At 46.2% G+C, this 20,481-nt stretch overlaps 1 protein-coding gene across 1 annotated transcript in view; it reads right to left on the bottom strand.

Annotated features, from left to right (window-relative positions):
• MAML2 (mastermind like transcriptional coactivator 2) overlaps positions 1 to 20,481 on the bottom strand; it is a 215,524-nt gene that overhangs the window by 152,742 nt on the left and 42,301 nt on the right. The gene's annotated exons all lie outside the window — the stretch shown is intronic.

Below are 20,481 nucleotides of genomic sequence, written 5' to 3'. Positions count from 1 at the left end.
TCCTTTCCCCTTCACTTCCCTGTTCTTAATGAGGCCTTTTTGTATGATTGCTCCCTGGTTCTTGATTTTTTTCTCAGCAGGCACACGTGGAGTCTAGGACCTCCACAGTGCAGAAATGACCACTCAGTTGTCTCTACCCTGCATACACTGACACACAGACCAGGGCAGGGATGTAAGATGCAAATAGCATCCCTCTGAATGACTGGAAATGGCATTTTTGACCACAAAGCCTTTCCCAATGACTGCTTTATCAAAACCAGGCAAGCAGTTTTGTCCCAAAATTGCGATGGTATCAAAACCCCAGGAAAACAGGCAATGTCTTCCGCCAGCTGAAATCATTTTGCATTCACAAGCAGCAATAGGGGAAATTTCACCAGGCTGACATACAGAATGCTCATACTGATACTAGTACGGCTGCCTACAAACCACAGCACTGGAAAAACAGTAGTTACACACAGCTTCATCAAAGGGCTTCAAGGATGCATTTGGTCTGTCTGGCACATACAACTGAAAGCTACTTAATTTTAATTTTGTGCTTCATATACATAACATCCTCCCTAACGACAATGAGGTAGAGCGATGTAGCACTGGTGGGAAGGTTAACAGACTTACGCTAGTCTGTAGAAGAATAAATTTTTAAAAAACACGTACAATAGCCATCGTCTCCCAGCAAATACATTTAAGTGTGAGGGTTTTTTCTGCTATGACATTACTATTATGAATGATCCTGTAGCACGTTTACTAGTATGTGGGGAAGTGTCGCTCGCATCTGACTAACAGACAGTTGATAATCATTTACATGATTAAGGTGTTAGTGCTTCCCCCCACAGTGATTCCCTCACATTCGTCAACTCTCTTTTGCTTATTTTATTTTAAGCAGCTCTAGCAACAAGATGCGTGAAGCCTTGCTGCGGGTGAGCAGTGCAGTTATCCGAAGGACTGAATCACGAGTCCTCCATGAGCATCGCTCAAGGATTTCACTGAAGATGCCAGCGCAGAGCTCAGGCGATCAGCAGTGGTTTCTGGATGAGTTTTGACATACTGCCTGCAACCAGATGAGACCCGAGTCCTCCTAAAGTCAATGGAAAGTCCTGCCACTGCCCCAATTTCACCCAGTAAGACCCAAGAATGTCTGTTACTCTAGGATATTTACTACAAGGAGGGCCACGCTGCCCAGCTTTTGTTTTCTGTTGAATTTAGCTATCATTTCCTAGGTTTCCCCATTGTGTGGCTTTGGCTTCTGAGCCCATCTGCTACACTTCAGGGTATGTTTTCATTGTGGTGCGTGGGCTCTTGGCTCATTAACGTGGTGTTAATGGAGTATGGCAGCTAGAGCCTTCCTCCACTCACTGATAAGACGCTCCTTCCGGAAGGAGGTTTGCCCACAGCAGATTCAGCAGCCGAAGCATTTATCTGCCATGGAGTGTTAATAACTGTCGGGTTATAATTACCAAATCTCAATATTTACAGAAAAACAGCCTCTCTATTGTGCAGCTAACAGCACAATCTTGAATGTACGAAATGCCAATTTGCTGTGAATGAGGAGCTGCTTGCTAAAATTCAAAAGCAATTAAACTGTAAGCAGTAGCTGACATTTAATGATTATACTGTTTACCAAGGAGCTGCCACTTACTGGGTGCAATTCTGGCAGTGCAGATGCTCTATGGGACAAAAGGACCTGGGGAACCTCCTCCCCAGCTAAACCACAGAGAGGATTAGCGCAAGCCATGCCTCGGTTGGGAGACTGGAAAACTCAAGCCAATTTCAAACCTCTAGATAGAAGGAAGACATTTTTTACGATGAGGGTGGTGAAGTACTGGCACAGGTTGCCCAGAGAGGTGGTAGATGCCCCATCCCTGGAAACAATCAAGGCCAGGTTGGACGGGGCTCTGAGCAACCTGATCTAGTTGAAGATGTTCCTGCTCATTGCAGAGGGTTTGGACTAGATGACCTTTAAAGGTCCTTTCCAACCCAAACTATTGTATGATTCTCTGATTTGAGTTGCTTCAAACATCTGGCTGGCAGCAGATCCCACCGCACCTTCTTTAGCTGCTCTGATGTAGGATCAGGTTGTGCTCTGAACAGATGAGGCAGCTCCTCTGTTCTTTACTACTAAAGAGAGGGAAGGTACATTTAGTTCCCTTGGCTTTATTTCTTAGCTCAACTGGTCTAGTGTCTAAGTCCTTAAATATGTTGTGTGTCTTCTCCACATGACTGAGGGATCTGGCTCTCCACATCTCATGTTTCCTCATATCAGTAATTATACTGCACACTCGAATAACCAGAAATACGAAAATATTTTTTTAAATTATTAATCCTTAGATAGGTTATTTTTTGTTTTGATGGCCCAAAGCCCCTTTTTTTTTCTTCCTCAAAGAAGTGAAAAGTCCTATTCACCTTGCGTTGAGCAAAAAAAGCTTCATTCAACTTAACTTGAAACATTTCTGTTTCAATGTAAACAAGGATTTAAAGGGAGGGTTTTTCTTTCTTACTGTTCTTAATTATTACAAAGCTGAGACAAATTTCAAAACAAAACTTTGTTTCCTAGTGAAAAAACAAACCACTTCAGTTATTTCAAAAATGTCAAGACATGCCTGTTCTGCTGTCGCCAAAACCACTTGCTAAATTTCACAAGTATTGGTAAAAAATTTTGGTTGATCCAAAGCTGTACATTTTTTTTTTTTTTGCAGCAAGGAAAATCTGTGCCCTAGAATTTCATCCCAACCTCCAGAAAGCAACCTTTATCCACATTATCCCAGAGCGCCCTGGAAATCACGACTGCAAGGCTTCCCCCAGAATGTTTATGTAATGAGAGGGTCACCTGTAGAAACTTTACAATGGATTAAAAGCAGCAGACAAAGCCTGCCTGCTTATCACGCCAGATCTCAGGATATTGTGCTTACTCCAAGAACCATGACCTGCACAGGAGACACTTGGTGCGGGATGGGACCCAGACCCACCCAGCAGCCGAGCCGCACTGAATTCACCCCTGCAGAGGAGGAATCCTGGCAGAGGCTGCCTTAGCATCCTTATCCCTCCTCCGAAAGCCTAGCCAACGGGGTGGAGGGCAGCTGGTATCTGTGCATGGGGCATATCCTGGTGACCGTTTCTTGGCCTCAGCCAGGTCCTGTGTTTGCCCTGAGCAAAGACTGTGACCCTGAACTTTAGGCAGCTTTTGCAACCCCTCTTTTCCATCTTCCCTGAAGCCCAGTGCTGTGTCCCAGGAGTACAGCCCACCATCCAACCCTTTCCGGCAAGAAGGGGTGTGAGGATAAGCTGTTTGACACAGTTCCTGTGCCCACTCTAAGTGTTTGGATAGGAAAAAAATAATCCACTTCTGCTAATACATGTTACAGCTAGGGATAAAGTTCTCTATCTTTCGGCACATTTGGTAACTATTTACTTAACTAAATGGTGAAAAAGAGAAGCCTCAATTCTCCAGAGTTGCCTCCCTCAGCTTGTTTATCGCTGTGTTGCAATGGCTCTGTGGTTGTGAAATCTCGAGCTGAAAACTCAAAAGGAAATTTCTAGTGACAAGCTTTCCTTGAGGCTGTAAACAAATAGAATTCATTAGGAGGAAGGAAGAGAAGCAGAAAACATCAAAATCAACACATGCGCGCACGCGCGTGCCTGCGCACACACACACGCTGCTTTTTCAGAACTGTGCTGAGAATAAAAATTTTAAAATCCTTATGCCAGGCTTTTTTTTTTTTCCCCAAGGATAACCAGTCGGTAGGAAGCTGAGCTTTCTCAGACTGCAACAAAAGTCAGATTGTACTTTTAGGCAGCCTATTTCATCTGCCATGCCCTGAAAGTGCTTCACCCTTTCTACACCTGCTTGTGCAAACTCCAAAACACAGCTCTCTAGGAGTTCTCAGGTGTTTGCTGATAGACAACGTATTTGCTTAAAAGAAAAACAATGAATAATGAATTAAAAAGAAGCCTCTGAGCCAACTGTACTAATGGCTTTTTACCTGTAGCACCAAGACCTTGTATATTCTGGCTTCATGTTAAAAAGCATGCTGATTAAACCATAATATTATGTTTTGATCTAGCCTACAGCTGAATGAATTACTGGCAGGAAACACAGCTCATGAATTCAATCAAAAATCCTTTCATTTGTCACAGCCGCTTCCTGTCCGTCTTTTAAACATCTGCTTCTCTTGTTCGCGACAGAAAAAGTCTTTGTTAAAATAATAAGCATTCACCAATCCTTCCCCCAAATAAAGTGCACAGTTTCTCAATGAAACATGCTTTCCTCCCCCCTTCAAGTTTATTTTACATATCTTTAATAGCTTCCTCGTACCCCTCTCTTTCTTTCCGCTTTGAAATTCTGGAAAATCTCAAGCTGACAAAAGAAGGCATTTCCAAAGCACGAGCTCGAGCTGCCCCCGGCCTTTCTGCCAACGGGACCCGGCGTTTGGGATGCTTTGCTGCAATCCCTGCCAAGAACCTCTCCAGCTCCTTAAATGGAAGCCACTTCCTCTCCGAGGAGGACAAGCAGCCACCCAGCCTCCCGGGGCAGAGGGGTTTCTCCAAGGTCTTTGCTCTCCCGTGCGTGTGAAGCTGCAGCTGGGACAAGCATAGGCTTGCGGGAAGCATCGCCGGTCCTTTCTCACCAGCCCTGGAGCACCGCAGCTCCTCCTGGCCAGGAGAGAAATCGAGAGCAACTCCTTTCTTAACTTCCCATTTCCAGAGCCAGTCACTGCAATGACTGCTTCATGGAATCTCGGATCCTGGCTATTTATTCAGCTCTTTGTGCAAGTGATGGATATCAGCTGTGCAGCCCCCTCCTGCTGCCCTTAAGTGTCTCACAAATCCACAATCGACACACTGGTGTTTATGTGCCTGTTTGGCACTATCAGCAACTCCACATTTCCTTACGAGCTTCTACAGGGAAGAACACCAGTCTTCCAGTGAGATTTACTTTGAAGTAAACCTCTTTCTTTGCTAATTACTTCCTAATAATTAATCACCTACTTTCTGCAGTTCTTCTGAAAGCACTCTGGGTGTTTGCTTCTAACCTTGACGATCCATTGCCCAGCATCAAAATGCCGTGAACTCTGGGGGGAAGCCTGAGTTTTCTAACAAACCTTAATAGTGCCCAAAAACTTGGCAGTGCAGGCGTTAGGCTGGAAAGTTGGGGGCTCATGAAGCAGGAGGAGCTGTATGAGAAAGAACCAGAGGTATCTCCAAGGGTCTGGCTGCAATGTCACTCACTCTGTGTGCCAACCCTGTACCTCTTCCCAAAGCCATCAAAGGGAGGACAACCCTGAGTGGTCAGGCTTGGGGCAGACAGCTCCCCGTTCTGAGGAGCTGGAAAAAATGAGCCAGTCCAATTAGCACATTTTCATGGGTTTTTTGCATTATGTGAACTTTCAAAATGTGAGACATTGCTTGCAAGTGACTGAAAGCTACGATTGCATGTTAAATAGGCTGATGACAGACAGGAGCAGAAAATTATTAGGAATACTTGCATCATGCTTTTCTAATGCTCAAATGACTATTTTTCTTTAATTTCCACTTTTACACTGTATGCTTTTTTAAATTTTTATTTTAATGTAATAATTTTTGAAGTATAGATTGGTTTTCTTGCAGGAGAACCTCACTTTTGCTTTGATGCTTCATTACATTACAGCTTCACCTCATGATCCCAGGGTTATATCTGAATAAAAGTGATGTAGATTAGGGTTATCCCAAACTTAAAACTTCCTGCAGTGGGTCAGCCTGAAGGTCAGCCTGTCCCAGTGTCCTGTCTCCAGCTTGGGCTGACAGCAGGTACATGGGGAAGAGGATGGGAATGGAGTAACTGCATAGGAATAAATCCTTTGTATTTTCCAGCAATTGCCAGCTGTTTGTAGCTTAGGGATCTCCTGAGACAGAGCTGGAGTGTTTGCATTTCATGGATGTCAATGGATTTTTCTTCCTGAGATATGTTTAATTGCTTTTTACGTTGCAAATCTTTAGCATGTGCAGCATCATGCGGCAACAAGTTCCACAGTTTAACTGCGACCGCTCTCTCTGCCTGTCTGGAGCCCAGCACCACCTCGTCATATGGGATGTCCCATAGGTCTTGTATTGAAAGAAACAGCCCAAATTGTTTCCTGCTGACTCGCTGGAGGGCATTCATGGTTGTCAGCACCTCTCTTGTATCCTCTCACTTGTTCTCTTTTCTGACAGGGGCATCCCAGACATCCAGAAATTGTCCTATACTTTGGGTTATCCTTGTAACTTTGGCACCTTTTCATTTCTAATATACCCTTTCTGAGAAGGAAAGGCAGAACTAGTGAATTCACACGACTCTATTTTTCCTCTCTTTTCCTAATAACTCTTGATGTTTGATTTGTTTTGAACTGCTATCAAGGAATAAACTGCTATTTTCACAGAGCTATTACAGCTCCAGGATCTCATTCCTGAACACACACGGCTAACTCACAGTCCATCAACCGGCATCTACAGCTAGGAGTTTTTCCCATGCACAACACTTCACATTTATCTAAATTAATCTCATCTGCTTTTTTATTGCCTCGCTCCTAACTATAGTGACTGCCTTCTGCAAGTCTTTGCAGTCAACTTTAATTTTTATTACCCTTAATAGCTTACTATCGATAGCAAACATTGCCACCTCACTATCCACCCTCTTTTCCAGATCGTGGGAGAGAAGAGCTCACTCCAACCTTGCCCTGAGCGAGCCGTTTCTGGTGTAGTCCCAGTTACAGTGACAAACCCATGCTTCTATTGGTAGAACTTGTTTTGCTTGTGGAAAGAGGTTTTCCAAGACTGGTACAGCTTTGCCAGATGTGTCCACACTAGGAGTACTTTGCTAGATTAATCTGATGGTATTTTTGTACACATATAAAAAAAAAAAACACCTCTCTTATGGTTTACAAGCATCCCTTGGACACAGTATGAAACCTGGGAGTGGAGTAGTGCATCCTTCCAAAAACAAGCAGGGCAACTTAAGTAGGGAGACATCAAGGTACTACATAACTTTGGATATTTAACCTTGGGGTCTAAATCAGGTGAGTATTTTCTACTAGTCAATGAGAAAAGAACTCCTCCAGTGGCATAAATTAAAAGAAAAAATGGAGCTGACAGCGAATGTAGGAGCATAGATTATTTTCTGTAAGTAAATAAGCACACAGTTGCTGTCAGAGCTTCTGCTGTACATCCCCACATGGCCACATTAAGATTTCTGTGGTGGCCCATGCAACTGTGGTAGTGAATTTTAATAGGTACATGGAGGGCTTCTGAGAACCAGTTACTTAGGCTCTGCAATATCTTTCTGTTCCAGTTGACCCAGGCTGAGGCACCTCTTGAGCATCCCATTTTCATACCCTCCGCATTATTGGGCCTCCAGGGGGTGTGGGGCAGCTGACTGAGTGCAAATGCACGCATATGGAAATCCCTAGCCAATATTGAGTTGATTTCAAGCTAGAAACAACAATAAGAGACAGGATGGACCAGGATGGGAGCTGGAATCGCTGCCCATTCACCTGCTGAACTACAACAAGAGGTCTTGCACGGTGGCTTTGCCTGCTGGATGCTGCTGGTGAGAAGACCGTAGTTCACGAGACAGTCTCAGAGCAGAAGGCTGACCCACACAGAGAATGCACAAGGCAAAGCATGAGCCAGTTTCATGTGCCTTGCACCCAGGCACCTGAGACCTGGTGACTTTGGAGCCTCCCACCCCTCCTTTTTTTTAAAAAAAAAAAAACAAACATGAAATGCAATTAGCAGGCAGGCAGCAGGTTTCACGTAAACCAAAGTAAGCACTTTTCCATCCAGTGCAAATTCAACAGTGGAGCTCACTGCTATCAGCTGTTGCAGAGGCCAGAAGTTAAAACAGCAATTAGACAAACTTGTGGAGGGAAAGTCTATTGGAATTAATAAACACAAAGATACCATCTCTGGCTCAGGAGCTCTCAGCCCTGTGATAGCATTGGTAAAAGGACTGTGCTATGTTTGCCTGTTTTGATACATTTTTCCTCCAGCATCCACTCCTTGACAGAACTAGGACAGGATCCTGGACTTTAGAATAGAATAGAATAGAATAGAATAGAATAGAATAGAATAGAATAGAATAGAAATAGAATAGTTCAGTTGGAAGGGACCTAAAACCATCATCTAGTCCAACTGCCTGCCTGGCTGATGCTGTGCTGTGTATCACCTGATTGAGAAAGGCAATGCCATCCACCGGACTGAGCGCTGTGCAGGGCCCGAGCAAACGTGGGAGATTTAGAGTGTGCAAGAGTCTGGCCTTTTCTACCAGATGTGCTTATGTCAGCCTGAGGTTCAGAGGTGATTACTCAGACTAAAGAATTACCCCTCTCTGGCCTCTCTGTTGAGCATCTATTTTGCCTCACTAATTGTTAAATGCTAGAAACTAATTTTGTTTTAAATGATCTTTAATATCATGCATTTTAAAAAAGGCTATGAAGCTCCTACGCTTCAGAATCGCAACTTGACACCCAATTCCCATCTGTCTCCTATTAACAAAAACAACCCAGATAATCTACAGTCGCATGTGGAAAGAGATACGAAAAACTGATGAAGACGATACAGTGTGGGCCACCAAGCAGTCAATAGCATCTCAGCAGCACTCGTCTGAGCCGGTGCCCAGATTAAGGAATGACCTAATGAAGAGGAGAAGATAAAATGAAAGGCACAGGGCCAACTACGTACATTGACAAAGTGGAACTCCTTTTAGAAAGGTGTAGAGGGTGACCGACTTGAGTTCAAGGCCACTCCAAAACTCCGTATCATATAAGGCATCAACTACATGGGCAATCTTGGCCCCAGATGCTCATCCTAAGTGCCTGAATGAAAAGAGAGGAGAAGTGCCAGGAATAGTTTGGATGAGATGGGACACGTGTACCCAATGAAGCACAGACTGGCCTACCATCTGCACTGCTGCCTTGCCGGTGTGTGCACTCCGGCAGGGACTTCAGGAGAGCTTTCTTGAGGGGGTGAATGTGAGCAGCTTCGGGGACTTCCTACAGACTTGAGCTTGTGTGATCCAGGGAGAGCAGATGCAGGTAGTCGGGAGCGCAACGGCTGGATCCCCTGGCAGTAATCCTGCAGGATGGAGGCTTTGGGCTTGGACAACAGCCAGGGATGTGGTAGAAAAGCACTGGAGTCAAGGGGCTCAGTGACTTTCAACTCAGCCCATACTGTTCAATCCAACGGCCCAGTGCTGCCCTGTTGACTTCAGGCCACCAAAGAGACCATTTGCACCCCTAGGAGGGCTCCCACCACCACGTGTCCCCACAACCCGACACAGCCCCTCACCTACAGAGCTTTGCAATGTCCTTCCCTGGAGGCACCACGCTACACTGACTGCCGAAGGGGAGGAAGAGAAACCTGTACAGCAGAAGAAGAAAAGGCTGGATTCCTGATCCACAGCTCCCAGAAGAGATGGGACAGGCGCAGAGAGGCAAACCATGAACAAGATCTGCTGCTGAAGCACACAGCACCTTGCAGTATTTCCCGTCAGGAACTGTGGAGCTCACTTTGCTGTTGCTAGGGCCCAGGGTGCCTGTTGCTGCTGTTGCTTCTATAAATAAAGTTTCCATTCCAGGATAAACTAAGCAAGCAGTGGTCACTTCTTAGGGAAATCTTCCCTTCATCCCCTGAACACACAGAGAGAAACAAAGGATCTTCACATCCCCCTGCCGCTCAGCCAGCCCGAAGGCAGCGAGCGAGCTTGCACGGTGGAAGGCAGCTGAGGAGGAGCTCCGTGGGGACAGGCAGGGACCGTCCCTGGCTGCAGTCTGAGGCTGCCTGTCTGCGGAGCAAATGGGAGCTTTCTGCAGTCACACAGCCGGCTCCTCACGCCGGGAGGATCAAAACGCGATTTTTGTGTTCGGAGAATTCCACTGCTTATAATTATTCCTTTGATCATGTTAAAAGAGCAGCCACCGTGTGCTTGAATCGTGGCTTTGCTGTGAATTATCAGTTTAAATAGGGAAAGGAGGCTGTCAGAGCAGCCGGTCCAAGGAATGGGCCTCTCTGACAAGTTCCTCTTTTATTCTTTTTTTTTTTTTTTTTTAAAATTCGTACATATTTCAACCAAACCATGCTGCTGTCAGGACAAGAAAATCATTCCAGGAACTGCTTTCATTATCATTAGCAAAGTGGAAGTCCTGTGCAGTGTTTGCTTTGGGACCAGGCAGCTGCCCAAAGACTGCACTTCAAAGGTCTCTCCTGGGCTTGACATCGGAGCACCACCCCGGTTTCCCAACCACAGCCTCCTCCAGCTCGGGACCTGCTTCTTCTTTCATTTCTCCACTCAGTTGAGGCTCACCAACCATCAGGGGGCTCGGTCATGTGCAAGTATCTCACAGCAGCAAAAGTCTAAGGGGGCTGACTTGCACCGAGTTGCTAATCCAAGAGGCCATTTTGTAGCTCACAAGTGGCAAGAATTGCGCTTTATAGAAAAAAAAGCTGGATTTTCCTGGAGGATGAGGAAAGCTTCCTTCTGGGGCACTCACTCATATCCAAAGGACTTGGAGCCAACCCAAGGGCAAATGCTACCAAGACCCTGTGTGCAACCTAGCCAGGAGTCCCATCACCATCTCCTACCATGGTCTACCCCAGGTAAACACTGAGTTAGAAAAAGATGCTTCATCCCACACTTGAGCCAGAGTATCCAGCTATGGGAAAGAGAAGAATTCAGTGGCTCTGGCTCTCAGGGCTTGCCTGATACTCTCACGGCTGGTGTTCATACCACCAAGGCTTCCCTCTGACACACTCGCACTCACTGTACACAGCCACTGGAGAAAGAGTAAACCAGAGACACGCGAGCATTTCAGCTTGAGTACGCCCAAATGCAGAGCTAGGCTGGGTTTGACAAGGTAGCACTGACTCCACCAAGGTCTTTGGGAGGTTTCAGAGGCTGCTTTCACTTTTGCTGCCTGCTGACCCCACCGCTGCGGGGCATCCATCTGCTTTGTGCCCGTGTTTGAGCAGCTTTGCATCCCAAATGCCAGGGGGTCCCCCTGGGCTGATGGGCGCACAAGCTCGAAAGCCACTATGGCCTCTGCTGCAGTCAGATTGCCACAGACACTGCTCTGCTACTGTGCCAGCTCTCAGCTTATATTGACTCCGATAATTAATTGCTTTTTCTATTTTTAAATATGAAAGGGTCTCTGTTTGGCTGTCAAGTGCAGCCATGAAAGAGACAGTTTTCAGCTGAAATTTATCCAGAGGTTGTTTGGGATTTGTAGAGTAGATCTAGGGGCTGTGTTTTTCTCCCAAGCCCAGTTCCTTCGGGCTGTTGTGCAGATTTGTGAACTCTCACATGACTCCAACCTCCCTTTCCCTGCAGCTCTAGGGTTGGGATGGAGCCCCGCAGCCCTGGGTGCTGCACTGGGCGAGCCGGAGCTCTGCCCCGCCGCGCTTGCCTGCCTTGAAAAGTGGATCCTTCCTGCTCATAAATCACATTTACTGGAAGGGGCGAAGTAGGTTCATTTCCTCTCTTTGTGCCAGGGTCCATTTGATGGTGCTGAAGGCATCACCCTTCTGATCTGGGAAATGTCCCAGCAGTGGCACAGCAACACCTGCTTGTCTTTACTGAAACAGGATAACAGCCACCTCCAGGGACCGAGGTTTAAACTGTATTTTTTCTAATGGGATGGAAATAAATGTAAGCCAGCACATGAAAGTAATAGTAGCAGTGAGGCCAGGCTGCCAGTGTGACCTGGGGAGGCTGGAGGCTGCGATAGGGACAGCCAGGGCAGCACAGGAACAAGGTAAAACCTTCACAGCATCTCCCTCCCTGTTACTGTTTATTGAAAGTGCTACTTGGGCAAGTAGTTAAGGGTATTTCTGTCTGATAAGTTAAAACACTAGCGAGCTTTACCTATTTTTTTCATTTATCTTGACTTGCAAATAAGTTGATCGTAGACTACAGGCTTTTCTCCCAGGCTATGTTGACAACGCTGAGTTTCTCTGTCTGGACGAGCAGTGACCTCACTGCACTGCTGCAGTGCAGCACCCTGGCTATGGCCACAGGGTACCGCCTCCTCCCTCCGAGGCACCAGGTTGGCATCAGCCATGGTGCTTGCTGGGCTAGAAACCATCAGCTCAGGGATCTGAATGAATCTGTTCAGGTCACAGAAAAGCTGGCCACGACTTTTCATCAGGCTGCTCTGGCGTGACCCACTGCAGTGACAAAACCAGCTTCTGCTGGCAAGGTTTTGTTGTGCAGGCCAGGTCTCACCATGGATGTCCATCTGCCACCACCTTTCAGCTGGTGGTATTCTCACTCAGCCGCTCGTTAGCTAAAACACCTTTCTCAAAGCAGCTACAAGTGGCTGTACCTACCCCACGGAAAAGGCTGAGGTTAAATCAGGTTTGCTAGCTCATGTTAGCCAAACCCGATGGAAGACTGACTCACTTTTGGTAAACAGCTGTGGTTGCTTAAGATATTACCACCCCGGGTGTTTGACTCCGTTGGAGTGACAACCCTTGAAGCAGAACCAGCCGGAGAAAACAAGCAAATGTGCCTTGGGCTTCCCAGTTCGCTGCCTGGCATCTTAGCATGAAGCAGCCTCCATGTGCTCATCTCAGCCCTGGGCTGCAGAGGTGCCTGTGCCTCAGGTACAGGTTGCTTTCTGGGAGGTTGGGGAGGAATAATCTAGCAGAAAAGAGGGGGGTGGATGGCACTGCAGCGTGAATTCCTGGAGCTAGGCTTTCAGAATAAGGGTGGTACTCAGGGGACGACTCAAGCTACCCAGATCCGATGTTTCTCTCTCCACTCAGCCTAGCGTTAGGGGGAAAAAGGGCAACAGAGACCCAGTCGAGCTGTCAGGAAGTCACAGGGACATCTGTGGTCTGCACAGGTACCCCCCATTTGTGTGGGTGACATTACGATTCGCCAGAGCACACATTTGAGGGCTCACACCAACTGGAGCAGGCTCCAAGGCTCTCACAAGGCTTTTGCAATGTAACAGGAGAGAATTCCTCCTTCCTTTCTGGGAAACCTGGCAGCAGGGATAGGAAACCAGACATGCCACGAAAGTAGCAATCACATAGTTTTCTTAGTCAGGGCTCACTTTGTAAGAGCTCCAGCAGGCTCCTGAATTTTGCTGACTGTTTTGGAGGGCTGGTATTGGTATTGCTCTGAAATCCGGAAAAAAAACACTCAGCAAGTAAGGTGGGTATGCATATTTCTTAAGTTACGCACAGTACAAAGGACGTCTCCAGCGTGACAATGTGGTACTTCGCTCTACCCCCATCTGCACAAACCAAGGGGGACTCCCACACCAGGCAGTGGAGACTCACGACGTCTCGTTTTCTCTTTGCTTCGCCCTGACTACTGAGATGAAGCAGGCAGTGAGATAGCAGCCCTTGCATTTTTTCGCTGAGCTGAATGCTTCCTTTCCAAGACACTTATGCACCGACTCCCGCAGAAGCCAAAGCCAACAGTGTAATAATACCTGTGCAGCACTGCCGAGCAAAAGGTCAAAATCAGGCTCACTGTATCACTCATGCTCCCTGTCTGAGGAACTGAAGGTAGTCTTAAAGATTATGTTAGGGCTTTTGGAGATTTATGATATAATTCCAGGCTGTCTATGGGCTTTCCCCCCACCTTGTCTAGCTGCCTACAAATTATAATAAATTGGAAACACTGAATGCCTCAATATCCAATATCCAGGGTCCCTGACACAGCGATGGCTGATGTTTGGATTTTCACTTCTCAAAGTGAGTAATGTCAATGTGTGTGACCGTGGTCAATTTATCACCGTGACAAAGACCCAGCTATAGTAACTGTGGACAAGAATATATCAAACCCCAAAGGTTTAATCCTGGATGCATTTTCCACTCTGATTTCATGATGTTACATTGCCGTTAAATGGGATAGCTGACTCTAGGGGCTGGAGACTGTGATTCAGTTATTCATCTGCTCCTCCTTGTCCCCTCATTTGATTTTTTACTGGAAACATCACAAGAGTTTTGTGGGTTTTATGAGCTATGCATTTTACAAACCAATTTATGCACCATGCTCTGCTCTCAGCTACAGCACGGTAATTCTGGAGTGATTCCATTTCTTATTCAGTAAGAGGGCAGAAAAATCGCTGCAATCTCCCAAATTTCATTCTACCTTTAGAGCTGCAGCACGGTGGTTTTCACAAGTAAATAAGAGGGTTGCGGGAAAATAAAAAGGTTGAGTCTGGTGGGAGAATGCAGCCAACTAAACAAATTCCCAGCAATTGATCACACTTGTAAGGTACCAGAGAGCAAAAAAAGTTGTGCTCCCACACAAACAAGAGCAATATTTTCAAACATGATAGCTGCATCTGAAGTTAAAAAAAAAAAAAAAAAGAAAAAAAAAAGAAACCAACAACCTCAGCAGCAGCACAAAACATCCTTTGTTGCCGGACGTGAGAAAAACACTACAGTTCTAAAAAAAGCCATAGGAAGGAAGTGGAAGAACCTCAGAGGCGAGTGGGAGTGCGAAAGGAATGTGGCTGCATTTTTCCCCCTCCCTGCTTGTAAGCTCGCTGTTCGCAGGCGAAGGGAGAGCTGTTGGGGGAGTTTTACTATTTGGGAACTTTGCTGTTCAGAAGTGCAGTGCATATTAAAGCAATTGACTCTTCCACACTCTCTTTCTGGACTTTGTAGTTAAAAAAAAACCAACACCCCAAAGGACTAGCAGGTTTAGCATCCAAGTTCTGGTCTTGGTTCTACCCCTGTAAGCTCAAAAGTATCTCATTTCTGATGGTTACTTGAATTCTTGCATTGAGTTTTACCACCCTGATGCCCCCACTCTTTGCAGCCTCCTTGGTGCACCCGCAACCAATAAGACATGGCAGGGAGCAAGCACTGACAACTTCGGCACTGAAACATTCAGAGAAGCTCTGAATTATATTCCTTGTAGCTCCCAAGTCACTGAGATTGCCAAAAACTAAGCAGAAGAAAACAGAAGAGTCATTTGAAAACAATGTCATGAAAAGGAAATCAATTTCGTATGCATTTCTGAGATTAACGACCAGCATAAAAGAGAAAGAACGCGTGGACCGCAATCTTAGGAGGTCTTCCTTCGGCAGACTCTTACGGGCAGAGTAACATGTACTCTCTACTTACAGCTACCGGCATCTTTAAAGCACCTAACTGGACCACTGGGCCAGAGAGTAACCTGATGGCCCTCAATAATGAATTACTTGCTAAGCCACAGCCACTGCTGGCAGCGTGTCTCCAGGAGTCACGCATTTGCTGAGCAGTGCTATATGGCCACATTTGCTTAACCTCAGAAAATGCCTTATCGTTTCAGCACGAGTTCGAATTCTCTGGAGACCCAGCAGCAAGAAAGAAAACTGGAGACTTTGAACTGAAATAGAAAGAAAAAGAGACTGAGATAGTAAAAATCTCAATATACAAGGGATTTCTTTGTTTATTTGTTAGTGATGTTTGTCATCTCACTGCTTGGCTAAATCTTGCAGTAACTGTGAAATAGCCTAAATTTTGGTTTATGGGGGAGTGATGTAAACTCTGAAAGGATTCACCTTTCACATTCCCTCTTTGCAGCAGTGCAGTACGTTCCCTCTCTTCCCAACAAGAAATATCATTTATATTTAGCATTTCTCCTCACTTGCTCTCCATTATTAATGAGGTTCGCATGAGAGCACACTTTCTGTTTTGTTCCAGAGCTTGTTTGCTCCTCTGCTGCCCGCAGCCACGCTGTGCACCTCCGTACGCTGCTGCAGAGAGCAGAGGCAGTCAAGGGGCACGGGGAGGACAAGGAGTAGTAGCAACAACGCTCCTGACAAGCCAGGCGAGCCGAGGGTCTGTCTCCCCCTTCCCGGGAAGGTGAGAGGGGAAGCAATTTTGCTTCTTCATAAAAAATGTGACAGAGCCCCCACAGACCCCATGGTTACTGTGGCTGCCATGCTTCACGTTCCTAGTTGCTAGAGATTTGCTGTTATCTCAGTGTTACCGCGGAGGAGCTTATCTCTGTGTCCAGTGCTTCCTGTAGGAAAGCATGGACCCGACTGCTACCTTATGTTTAGCAGAACTCCTTACCCCGGTGCAAAACAGGTGGGAAACCATGCCCCACTAAAAGACTTCTCAGCCACCTCTGTGCAGCAGTGGGGAACAGGAACCTCATGTTTTTTCTCGCCGTGGGCTTCCTTCCAAGTACTGAGACCAAGCAGGGGTCCCAAAGATGGTTTGCTCTAAGCTGAAGTATTTAAAGTTACTTACACGAGCAACCATGAGAGCCCCTGCAAATTGGAAATAGGCCATCTTTTACAGCTCCCTGATGAGGCAGAGTAAGGCAACACCTCCATTTCACACAAGGGACCAGCAGCCAAAGAGAGGTGAAGGATATGCCTAAAGCACACATGGGAAGTCTGTGGCAGAGGAAAAGGAATCATGACTTTCAGATCGGCAGGATAAGCCCTTTCTGACACAGCCCTTTCTTCCTGTCCTTCATAACAAAAGGCCTGACTCAGGCCCTTGGCTCTGGGTGCTCTGCACCGACCCACTCTTCACCCAGACCTTTCTCCAGGGCTGGGCAGAGCTCTTGAGTTTTTGTGTGGACTTTTCAGCGCTGGTAGCTGACAGTAGCTCAGGGCATACCAGATGCCAGGGTGATGAGTGCCTTGCAGACATACCGATAGACAGTTTCTGTGGTTCTGCTTTTTCGTTTACGCACGCAAAACCAGCCCTGACTCTTCTTCAGCTCCTTCTGCACTGACAGACATCTGGAGCCCTGATGGCCGGGGACAGCCACAGGAGGACGGTCCTGGTGGAACATGCAGTTACAGCACTGAGCTGTGAGTGAGGAGCTCGGTGCCCACTCCCATCTTACATCTTCCTGAGTGATCCTGAATAAACCTCAATGGACTCAATCCAAGCGCCTCTGTATTCTCTGGTTGCCTTCAAAGTCTACCAGGTCAGGATTCAGGTTTCTCTAAGGCTATGGGCCACAAACATTGTGACCACTGCATCTTATCACCAAGCTCAAGAAGAGATCCAAACTGTCTGCAAATGGACCATTGGTCACTATACCACTAACGCAGAGACAATCAATGAGCATTTCTAGTGGGCAACACGAATGCTGCCTTCGGTGCTCAGCTTGCTTGCTGTATGAGGCAGCTCTTTCTCCCGTCTTAGTTCTACAGCTCTTCAAGGTAGGACCTGTGTCCTACAGCCTTTGGTACAGCAGGGACTCCCTCTGGGGTGAGGGCACACCATTCATGCTATAATATCGAGAGTCATAATAAGACGCCGGCTCCGTGGTGGGAGGCAACACCCACACAGGCAGAGAACGACGCTGGGAAAATTCCTCGGCGCTCCTCCCACGGCCCGTGTGCCCCAGCTCTGCCAGCAGATATCTGTGGGGGGGCCCAGGCCTCCTGAGCACCGCCTTCCCCGCAGCCCCTCTGCTCCCACCGCTCCCTCCATCGTGCAGCGAGACCAGTGCGACGATGTGCTGATGAGGATGCAGCTATGGTGGTACAAGGCTGCTCCGCATCGCCTGCTCGTGTAGGCTCGACAGCAACCAGTCAGGACAAGGCTGTTCCCAGAAATCATTCTGGTCTCACATTAATGAGATCATTTTTTTATGAAAAAGTGTGAAAAGTTAGATCAGATGTGTTTTTCTCTGTAGGAAACGCACTGCTATTTGTCATTCACAGGATGACAGTGTGAAGAGCCGCATGCTCTCTTCCCCTGCACTTTCCATCTCCACACTTGGGTGAATGGGGTGTTTTCCCTGTGCCTTCCACCACCACCAGAGCTTATTTTTAACTCACTGACTGTCACTGTGCCTGTTTGGTGACTTCCAGTGTGAACAACAGCTCAAAATTGGTTGTTGCAAAGCTGATACTTGAGTTAGTACCAACCAATTCAGCTTTTGGTTCCTGTTCAGCGGCGGTGAGCGAGGTGAAAGTGCTGTAACCCATTACCCAGCCCCTGAGTCAGACCAGGCCATTTTTTTTGTTTGTTTTCTTTACAGCAATCTCTTGAGTGGTTGCAGAAATGCAAACAGAAAGCACTCCTGACAGATTGAAAACAATTAGGAACGTCTCAGAGTCACTGGAGCAGAGATTTTGTTATGATAATAAGGAATGTTCTTTGCTGGTGTATTATTTTAAAAGGAGAAAATTAAAAAGAAATATATCATGAAGGAGCTGACAGTGCTCAAAACCCACATCCTGTTGTTATCCATGGGCCTGGTACTATATACCGCTGGCAGCTGTGAGATGAACTTTCCCATTAGGCCCCTTCCAAGCCCTTAACCCTGACCCAAAGGGACCTTCTTTCCCTCTTTTAAAGGGAGAGAGAGAAATCAATCTCCCTGCTGATTCAGCTGTGGGCCTCTTATGTCCAAAGAATATTAGCACTGCAAAAAGAAGAAGAAAAAAAAAAAGTGCAGATTGAGGGTTTTTTAATGATGTGGATCAGTGATATTTATGGACTAAGGTTCCTATCCCTGGGACCCATTTGATGCAATCAAATTACTTTCATAAAGCATCAAAGACTCAGATTCTAAACTGAAAACCCTTGTTTGGTCTTAATTCCTTCCAGCATGCTTAAAACTAATAATTTCCAAGACCAGATTAAAGTCACGGATACTACTACTCCTAGCTCTTGTAAACTTCCTCCTGCAGGACTGCCATGCTTGAGAACCATAGACACTTTTCTCAGGCTTTTTAACAGCTACACACACGTCTTTTTAATTTCCTAAGACAAGGCTAGTTCCTTTCAAGATGTTCCACTGGCTCACTGCTATTACTGTCAAAACTTGCTTGCTCTCCCTCTTTTGCCTGTTCTTTCTCTGCTTACAGGTTTCTAGGAATATATTAAGCTGTATTTTTCAAAACAGCAGCATTTCATTCTTCTTAGGTGCCTTGTCTTACAAAGAAGAGAGAGAGAAGGGAAGAGAGAAAAATGGAGAAAGACTCAGAAAGGAAAAAAAAAGAAGAAAAAGAGAATGAGAAAGAAACAAAGAAAGACAAAGAAAAGGAAGTGAAAGAGAGAAAGAAAAGAAAAAAGAAAAGAAAGTAAAAGAGAGAGAGAAAGAGCAGAAAAGAAAAAGAAAGAAAGGCAGAAAGAAGGAAAGAGAAAGAAAGAAAGAAAGAAAGAAAGAAAGAAAGAAAAGAAAGAAAGAAAAAGAAAGATGAGAGAAAGAAAGAAAGAAAGATAAAGAAAGAAAGAAAAGAAAAAGAAAGAAAGTCCCACCACACTTAACACTAAAGCTCAAATCTTTTCAATCTTTGTAAAAAGCTAACAGTGCCTCATTTAGAGGCAGAAGTAAAAAGTTCACCAGAAATGCCCCCATCTGGAAACATTTACTGGCTTAAGGTATCTCTGTCTTTTGCCATGTTTCTGTGAAGTCACATTTACAAGCTAAACCAGCCTTTCTGCTCAGATAGTCATGATACAGAGGCAAAATAGACTTTAGCCCAGAGCCATGAGGATATTCGTAGTGCCTTGTAATATGCCACTGTCATAAAAATCCTGTTAGCGCAGCCCTGCCTGCAAGACACGCTCTGAAAGAAGAGAACACAACCATTTCGTGAGGCCTTGTACCCAGCCAAAGGTTTGTGTCTGGTCCTGTACACCCAGGGTGACTCCTCTGTAGCGACTGAGCACAGACTTCGATGATCTTTGAGGGGGTACCTTAGCTTCTCCCTGGACAAGCCAGGGCAGGTCCAGGCAGGGAAGCTGGAGGTGGATAAATGGAGGCAGCTCTCTGGAGAGCTCCAGCCAAGGTAAGCAGCCCCCATGGCTCACTGAAGATCACCAGGTTAGCACACCCCAGGCTTGCCACACAGGCAGCTCAAGGAGCCCTGCAGGCTCCTTGGAGTCCCCACTCACAGCTTTTGTCCCCAGCATGGTCCTAGTGTAACTCAACTTTGGCTGGATTCACACGGATTCCCACTGGCCTGTTTCCAAGTCACTGTTTTGTTTTGCAGGATCATGGCAACTCTCATAACCTCCGTGTGCAGATGGTGTCCATGGTCAGGGTCAGCTTCTTTAGTGCAAGAGCTCTGAGAAGTAGAAGGAGTGAAATCCTGATAGGAGATGTCTCTGGAGCTGAAGGTCCTGAAGGCTCCAAAATGTCTAATGCTTTTGCCATGGTCCTGGACACAGAAAACCAGAGGGAGGGAAGAAGAGAAAGAAGAAGCGGGGATGCTACTAGTTTGTACAGTGAGAAGCCCTCCCTTCAGCAGAAAATAGCAAAGCTGCCTCCTCTTCAGCCTTTCATAGATAATTCTGGTGGGGGCAGAGGAGGTGTCTGGTGTTACCAGATCAGAAGTTGACTACTGAATTCAGAAGTCTGGTTAAATCCAAAATTAATCCAAGTAATTCTTCATTAGTGTGACAGTAGAAGGATGTATAAATGCACTTTAAACCCACTATATTTTTATGTTATTTCTAGTTTTGGTATCTAACACGAAGTATCCAGGTTGGAAAACTCTGACCTAAAGGTTTTCTCCATTTCATCTGTGAATGAACTCAACAAAG

This window comes from Numenius arquata, chromosome 1 (genome assembly GCF_964106895.1).
Source record: "Numenius arquata chromosome 1, bNumArq3.hap1.1, whole genome shotgun sequence".
Lineage (NCBI taxonomy): Eukaryota > Metazoa > Chordata > Aves > Charadriiformes > Scolopacidae > Numenius > Numenius arquata.
The sequence above is the reverse complement of the archived record's forward strand: the minus strand, read 5'-3'. Positions and strand labels throughout refer to the sequence as shown.